This window comes from Diospyros lotus, chromosome 13 (assembly GCF_014633365.1).
Source record: "Diospyros lotus cultivar Yz01 chromosome 13, ASM1463336v1, whole genome shotgun sequence".
NCBI classification, from domain to species: Eukaryota; Viridiplantae; Streptophyta; class Magnoliopsida; order Ericales; family Ebenaceae; genus Diospyros; species Diospyros lotus.
Window position 1 is genome coordinate 24,655,266 of NC_068350.1, and position 9,110 is coordinate 24,664,375.

Here is a 9,110-nt window from a genome sequence, read left to right on the forward strand (position 1 = left end):
ACTAGGTGAGGTTTCGCCAAGAAATCGAACTTTTGCTTCAATTAACCAGCGAATATCCTCAGGGATATTTTTATACATCAACATCCGAAGTCTTTCACACCTAGTGGCATAAATCTTTTTTAAATAATTTTGTGGGAGAGATGGATAGTACTTGTGAATTTTCAAGAGCTGAAAATCCATTTTTTTTAAAACAAAACTATAGTAAAAGAGAAATAAAACAAAATTATGAATCTTACAAAAGAAACGAGAGTACCTGATCGGAGAACAACACAAAGGAGAGAAGACTGAGCTCAAAGAAGTGTGGCTTGCCTCATGCAGATACAGGTCTCTTATAGGGCTGTGGAAGTCACCATTCCAACAACCACACTTGGCTCGAGGCGTGCCACAAGTGCAGGGTCACGTCTGGCGTCTCCTTTTTTCAACGTTTGGCATCTCCTTTTACAACTTTCAGCGTCTCCTTTTTCAACTTTCGGCATTTATTTTTCAACGCTTGATGTTTCTTTTTCTTTATAGGGTATTGTGTCCTTTTTCTTTATAGGGCAGTGTGATTGCACTGCCCCAGAAAAGTGGTTGCCGTCAGCGATATGTCTGTCTCCCTCTTTTCTCTATCTTTTTTTCTTTTGTGTATATATATATATTTATATTTATTTATTACAAAAACAAATTTTATTTTATTATATATTTTTAAATATTCTTTAAGAGTTTTTTTTCTTTTCTTCCAGTTAAGAATCAAATAAGTGGTTGCCCACCTATTCGTATAATAACTCCCATTCATTACACCACTTTTAAAGTTATTTTCAAACTTATGTAAATTGATTTTTCTCATAAATGCACATACATATTTTGAAAATATGTCATCCGGAGGTGTTGGCTTTATTACATCAGAGTACGACACATCAATTCGCACAAACACTTCACACATGTCTGGTTTAATTTGATCCCCAATAATATAGACTAGCCTAAAAGACATAAATTTAGGCTCAAGTTTGGCTAGGCCCATGGTATCTTCACATTTAGGCTCTTGGGTTTTATCCTTTTCTTTCTCCCAGGCTTCTTCTTTTCTCAAATCATTTTGGCCCAATTTGTTTTCTATGATTGCTCGTACCATCCTAGTGTCATTAAGTCTCTCAATTGGTTCATCATTCATAGGGAGGGGTGTAAATTGGAACGGCTCTTGACCTATGGGTGAATTGAATGACGATTCCTCCCCAAGACATTGACCTATGAAATTTTGATTGGGTTGGTTTAGAAACTCGCCAGGTTCACTCACACTCAAGGTCTATGTAAACTCGGTCAATTGTTCTAAAATGTCACCTATGGCCTTAGTGCTTTGTTCTTGAAGTTCAACCACTTGTGCGTTAAAACTCATTTGACCTTGCATAAACTCCTGAAGGGTGTCCTCTAAAAATTTTTCATCCTGAGGTTGATAAGCATTAGATCTAACCCCTTGTTCTAACTCAAATTGGTGAGGTGGTGGAGGAAAAGGCTCATGAGATTGGAACACAGAGTCATTGTTCCAAGGATAATTCCAATGATCATAGGAATTGGGGTAATCAGTGTAAAGATCTGGGTTGTAGCCCGACATATAAGAATTCTCCCTCTGACTCTGGTCAAAAGAAAACCTCCCCTCACTGGGATCGGGATGGCCAAATGCATTAGAAGTCACAGACATGCTAAAATACTGAGACATAGAGAATATGGAATGACAATTCAACGGCAGATAATGATGCTAATGAATCAATTAATGTTTCAATAATCATACCTGACCGTAATCTCTTGCTCTGTTTAGTAACTAAAAGTTATCTAAATTTTTTTAAAATTTAATTTTTTTTAATTTTTTTTAATTTATATTTTTTTATTATTTTTTAATTTATATTTTTTTTATTATTTTATTATTTTTTTGGTTTTTTTTCCAAATATATATTTTATATATATATTTTTTGAAAATAATTTTTTTAAATATTTTTTTAATATTTTTTTAAACAACAAAATTCAACCAAATTTAATCTCCCCGGCAACGGCGCCAAAAACTGACTGCTACGCTACCCTGCACATTTATTTATCAAAACTACAACTAAATTCATCAGACGTCAATCCTTTTATTAAAGCAGGTGTAGGGCGATTATACTCGCCAGTGTGCGAGTGTGCGTGTAGTACAATTTTAAATTTATATTTCGGTAAGTCCGAGTCGGTTCACAGGGAGATTATTTATAGTTGAAAGTAAAAATCATAAAATTTTTGAGTTTAGGAGGTAATTAAGATGATCTAAAGACAATAATTAAAGCTAAACTAATACTGAATTTAAGTAGCTTGGGTCAAGATAATTTCAGTGTCAAAACCAATTAATTCCCAATTTGATAGAAAAGACTAGCAATATTCATCTGAATTAAGTTTTACAGCTCTGTTAGTAAATTTAGTTCAAGATAATGGTAATTCTTGTTTAAGCAATATCCATACATGGCATGGAAATTCTAAGTTAAGCAATTACCATAAATTGAACTATATTCCATAGATAGAATTTATAGATATAGATTAATCATTTAGGCTTGGGTATGAAAACGTTTTCAGATCTAGCAATCTCCATACGTGGCATGAAAATTCTAAGTTAGGCTTATGCTCTAATCCAAACTTAAAGATACACTATACGCACACTGCTCAAATTGAATCAGATTAATATTACATATTTTAAGCGCAGCTTTCTTTGGGAATCATTGGCGTTGGACACTGTCCTTGCCTTAACCCAAGAATGGATTTAGCTACTCATCTTCATTTTAAAATAAATTGGCAAGAATTTAAATAACGGGAATTAAAAGACAGTATTTAAAAGACTATTTTTTAACTGACTATATAGGCGGTATGTAATTGAAAGACAATAATTGAAAGACTATTTTGAACCGACCATATAGGCGGTATGTAATTGAAAGACAATAATTGAAAGACTATTTTGAACCGACCATATAGGCGATATATAATTGAAAGACAATAATTGAAAGACTATTTTGAACCGACCATATAGGCGGTATATAATAAAAAGACAATATGAATAACATAATACAACTATATGGAAACAAAGGTTAAAGATTTAAGAGAGAAATTCTAAGAACAAAACTATATAGAAACTAAAGTTGAAAATTTAAGAGAGAAATCTAAAGATCACAATTATACTTTCATTATAAGAAAATCCAATCCTTACAAATGCACCCTAAGTGCTCTATTTATAGGCTAAAAAATGTAATGGAAACTATTCAATTATATAATTTAATAATACAAAATATCTAATTAATGATGTAAGCGATGATGTCATCAATTTGTGGGACTTGGGCTTTTCATGTTTTTGGGCTTGGGCCTTCCTTGTGTTGGGCTTGAGCTTGGGCTTGGGCCTTCATTGTGTTGGGCTTGAGCTTGGGCTTGGGCCTTCATTGTGTTGGGCTTGGGCCTGGGCTTTCCATATTTTTATATTATTATATATATTATATTTATTTTTTATATTTTATATATATTTTTATATTAATATTTTAAACATGCACAAAATCACAACATGGGACTAAATCACTAATCAGTGGCAAATGTCAAAAGTGTTATACTGGACTGTGTCTCATGGGAACCGACGCCTGTTACAATTGTGGTGAAATGGGTCATGTGGCCAAATTCTGTCCCAAGGGTCATCTAAAGAAACAACAACAACAACCATATCAACAGAAGCTAGGAAATCCCCCAAAGGGTCAAGCTAGGGTTTATGCTCTCTCAAGGCAAGAGGAGGATCAAGATCATAACGTATTGGCAGCTAACATCTTCATCTCTAGAATACATGCTTATACTTTGTTTGATTCTGGTTCCACCCATTCTTTTATATCCCCTAAGTTTGCAAGAAAACTCAATGCACATGTGGAACATGTAAGTACTCCCTTAGGAATAGTGATACCCTCAGGAGGTATAATAAGCACGAATCATGTAGTAAGAACAGCTAAGGTGGAGGTCGAGGGAAAGTTTTTAAAAACAACCTTATATGTCTTAGATATGCAAGAATTCAACGTGATTTTGGGAATGGACTATCTTTCCAAGCACCATGCGACCATTTTATGCTTCGAAAAGGAAATAGTTTGTAAGTGTCCTGAAGGGGTGGAACTTTTCCTTTCAATGGCTGAGACAAAACACTTTCCCCGTGTGGCAAGCATTTATTGGCCACACATGAAAGGTAATAATGAGGCCTCATAATGATAGGACATGTGGCAAAACATGATTGGCCGAAAATGTCTATAAATAGGCCTTAAGGTAGTTCATAAGTTTTATAAGAATTTGGGTAAGGTTGAGAGAATTAGAAGAGAGGATTTTATGATAGAGAGTGAGGGGAAAATTCTGAAGAAAGAAGGAGCAAATTTGGTGTAGAAACAAGAGCGAAACAGCCTCGTCAAAAAAGTTGGATCCTTTCAACCAAGTTAAGGTAAGTACACTATGAACTATCTACGATGTTTAGGTATGCTTATGAATCATGTTTATGTTCCAAGCAAGTTTCATGTTCTCAAGCAAGTTATGGGACTGAGGTTTAGTAGCGCTACGCATGGAGGTTCTTACCCCTGCAAGTTGGTAGAACCTATCGTGTCCCCTTATGTTATATGTTCTTGTTGCAAGTTCATGTTATGTTTAAATACGTTTGATAGTTCTCTTGTACTTACTGAGATTTGCGTAATCTCACCCCTTATGTTCCCCCCCCCCCAGGTGATCATGAATGAAGAGATCAGGATGTGGACATGGAGCGTGGTGGCTCGTTGAAACAAACTTTTCAAGAATTTAAGTTTTAGTTTCCTTTTGAATCAAAGCTTTTAGGGTTGAACTCTGATATTTTTCTATATGTATGCCATAAAGCGTGTCTTGGAATTTTATTTGATTTAAAGAAGGTTTGGATTTGGTTTTAAGCTCCGAATTTCTCTATATGGATGTTATTGCTACTAAGCATATTCGCGAACTTTATACATACGCTAAACCTGCTTTGAATTTTATTATGTATTGAAACTTTACTTAAGTTTATAAAAGTCTTGTTTCTCAAGTTTTTCTGCGCTAAACCTCGAAGTTCATATGCATATTATTATTATTAAGCATGTAAGTAAATTACAGGTGTCACAGTGTAAATATTCTACCTAAGCAATAGCACAGAATCATCCATGTTCTTTGTCTTGTACATCAGTAAAACTAATCCTTTATAATTTGTTCCCTCTACTCATGTCTTCATGACCTTATTGTTTTAGTCAATTATATTGACTAATAGCTTGAAACTGTGACTAAATAATGTGAATAATTAGCTCATGTCTTCATGACCTAATTCAATGTGAATTTATTGTGTTATTATGTTTTAGCAAGTACAAGCTCCATGTCATCTATGGCCAGGAAAGGAAGAGGAATATCAAGATAAATTTCAAAATGGGGAAAGGAAAAGGTTCATATTGAATTTGATGCTGAAGGACAACCAGTTGGGGAGATGGCAACTAAGTTGGAAACCCAACAAAGTGTGATGGTAAGGAGTATTGCTCCCCTTACATTTACTGATTGGAAGTCACCAGGGATGGAACCATATAAGGAGTGCATCTGGTAAGAGGTCTTGGTGAGTAAATAATCTCTTTGATTCTTAGCTATCTGACCCTAAACTTTTATACTCTAATAAGGGTATCATTGCAGGATAACACTAATGTACCCACAACATGGAGATCAATTTGCTTGCAACATGCTTCCAAGAAGTGGAGAGAGTACAAAGCCACCTTGAAGAGGCATTCGGATTGCCATGAGATAAATGCGACTCGTCTGTCCAAAATATCGCCTGGGGTGGACCCAAAACAGTGGAAGGTTCTTGTGGAGTATTGGGGATGTGGCCAAGCACATGTATGTATTATTTATGTATGGTAGATATATCAGATGGATTCTCTATACCTAGTTCTAATATCATATACAAGTAGGAACGTAGTGCGAAAAATCATGCTAATCGAGATAAGTAAAAGATGGGTCACACCAGCGGTAGGCGATCACATCCTCAGGTTAGGCACCAGGTAAGAATAGAATGTATATTAGTTATATATATATTTATTGATAATTTAATTAGTAATGGCTAGACTTTAAACATTTAATATATTTCATCTCTTATATATGTTTTTAGATGACTATTGAAAGTGGAGATGAGCCAGATAGAATCAAGCTTCTTAAAAAGACACACACCAAAAAGAGCGGAGAGATAGTAGACTCTACATCTTCATATATAATCGTATGTCTTTCTAAAATTTGAAAGTTGTAGATATATTTTGTTTCTTTTACTTGTTGACTTATATAACTAGTGAAATGTTTCTTGAGGAACAAATGGAAGAAAGGTTATCACAAATACCTGATGATGAGCAAACCCCAGATTCGCTAGAGGATGTCTTTGCTCAAATACTAGGCAAAGATGGGCATGGCAGGGTAAGGATGGGAGGACTTGGAACATGCCCAACTAAGGTTAGACGAAGACAACAGTATCAGGTGCCCCAAGAGTAGTATGACCAAATGCGTGCACAAATTACTACTGAGCTAGAAGAAAAATTTCAAGCTCAAATCCAAAATCAAGTTCAAATGTAAGTTTGTGCAATACTTGAGGCAATGGGACATACACCACCAGCTCCAGACAATACACCACAACTGAGACAAGTATGTTGTTCCATTAGTGCATTTCATGATTTAAAATTGCATGTTTACTATATATATTAACTAAACTATTTTGAAATATAGCCATCCTCACATGCTAGTGTTTCTGCGGCACATGCAAGCATACCATCACCCGAAGCTAAATGCGCTGGAGTTTCGACACTGGAATGTGGTAATCATTTAGAGGTAATTCGCTATCGAATAATTAATATATTGAAATGTAAAATATACTTCAAAATCATTTATGCTTGTTTAAACACAGATTGGTGAATTTGTTCACTTGATGACTGGACGAATACCTCGCCACATTGTTGCTAAGGCAATCATTGTGTCCATTGATCCAACCAACTCTGTAGGGGGAGTAGAGCTAGGTAATGAGTTTGTTGAAATTAGTATTCAGAAAGTGTTGAAGTCTTTATATCAATTGCCTCTATAATTTTCTAGGATGTGTGTCTTGAGGGATGCTAATAACAGTAAAACTATGATACCATGGAGGGTCTCTAATGTAAGTGTTTTTGTATACAGTTGATATGCAATTTTGGACATGTTGTAACGACCCGCTCCCACTTACGAGCGCCACCAGTAAATAATTGATCGGATTACTCACTCGACGAACCACAACTGAAGGGTTGGACTATGTTTCAATAGGAAATGCCCTAGGTGGGAACTAGGCTTCGTCCTTCCCTTCGCTTCACTCAGGAGTCGGTCCCAACTCAAACAAGAAAAACCCAGCGGACCGAGACCCAAAACCTGAGTGAGCTTCACCTCTCTTCAGCTCGTCCCATAACAAGCCAGAGGTGACCCAGGCACAAAGCTAGCATAACAAACACTTCGCTGAGTATTGGGGATTTATGAGAACATACCTCGCTGGTCTTTACTCGGTCCGAACTTAGCTTCAACAACTCAAGCCACATATAAATCACGCAGACTCACAATCATTTATCACACTGATGATTACAACAATTAGATACATCTACGCTCAAAAACACATACATTTACTCACAAGGGTATACATACACAACACCACATGGCTACATACAAGAGATAATAAAATACACAACTCGGGCAACATCGCTAGTTGCCACAACAGCCTCCCGGCGCCATCCCTGCTTGCGTCTGGACTTGTAACATCTACACATGAGGTGAAACCTCATGAGTCATAAAGACTCAATAAGGGTGCAATGCTTGTAAATATGAATATAACCATGTTTATGTATGCCAAATGCATGCAAATGAGGCTAGGTGTGACGACCCGCTCCCACTTGCGGGCACCACCGGTAAATAATCGACCGGATTACTCACCCGACAAACCATCACTGAAGGGTTGGACTATGTTTCGACAAGAAACGCCCTAGGTGGGAACTAGGCTTCGTCTTTCCCTTCGCTCCACTCAGGAATCGGTCTCAAATTAAATAAGAAAAATCAGCGGATCAAGACCCGAAACCCGAGTGAGCTTCACCTTTCTTCAGCTTACCCCATAGCAAGCCAGTGGTGACCCAGGCACAAAGCTAGCATACAAACACTTCGCTGAGTATTGGGGATTTATGAGAACATACCTTGCAAATCTTTTCTCGGTTCGAAACTCGGCTTCTCCAACTAAGCCATATACCACGAACAATCTCACAATCATTTATCATACTACGATGATTTCAACAATTAAATACATCTAGTGCTCAATATCGTTTATATTCAATTGCATGAATACATAAAAAAATTACAGGAGATTATACAACACAACTCAGGCAACAATCTAATTTCCATAACAGCCTCCCGGCACCATCCCTGCTTGCATCTGGACTTGCATCATCTACACATGAGGTAAAACCTCATGAGTCATAAAGACTCAGTAAGGGTGCAATGCATGTAAATATGAGTATAATCATGTTTATGTATGCCAAATGCTTGCAAATGAGGCTAGGCTCACACATCCTCACAACCCACTAAGGTTTGAGGCATCAACCTATCAGCCCCCCACCTCTAGTCCTCCTTATGGCCACAGGTCCACTAGAGCTTGCATCACACAAGATATAACCACTACATGCCAATGCAACATAAAAACATTATCAAACACATTTACTAACTTGCAAGGCCACCTCCACATGGGGCCATCCCTTACCTGGCTCGAAGCCTTATCTCTGCCTTGGCGAGAATGCCAGCCCGAACTCCGAGCTCTTCTAGGATTACCGCCTTCTCGGTCGAGCCTAGAGGCAAACACACAAAAACCCAACCCATTAACATCCGGCATTAGCCCAATGCCCTCAATTTCGCCACACATTGCAAAATCACCATCAGCACTATCTCTAAACAACCAACCACGGCATACATCAGCCGTTTAATAATTTCCAAACAACCCCGACCTAGGGTTTAATTCAACTATTAATTACTCTACACAATTTAATATCTCTCATAAAGGAAATATTTTTGAAAAGAATTAATTAACTCACCTCAGT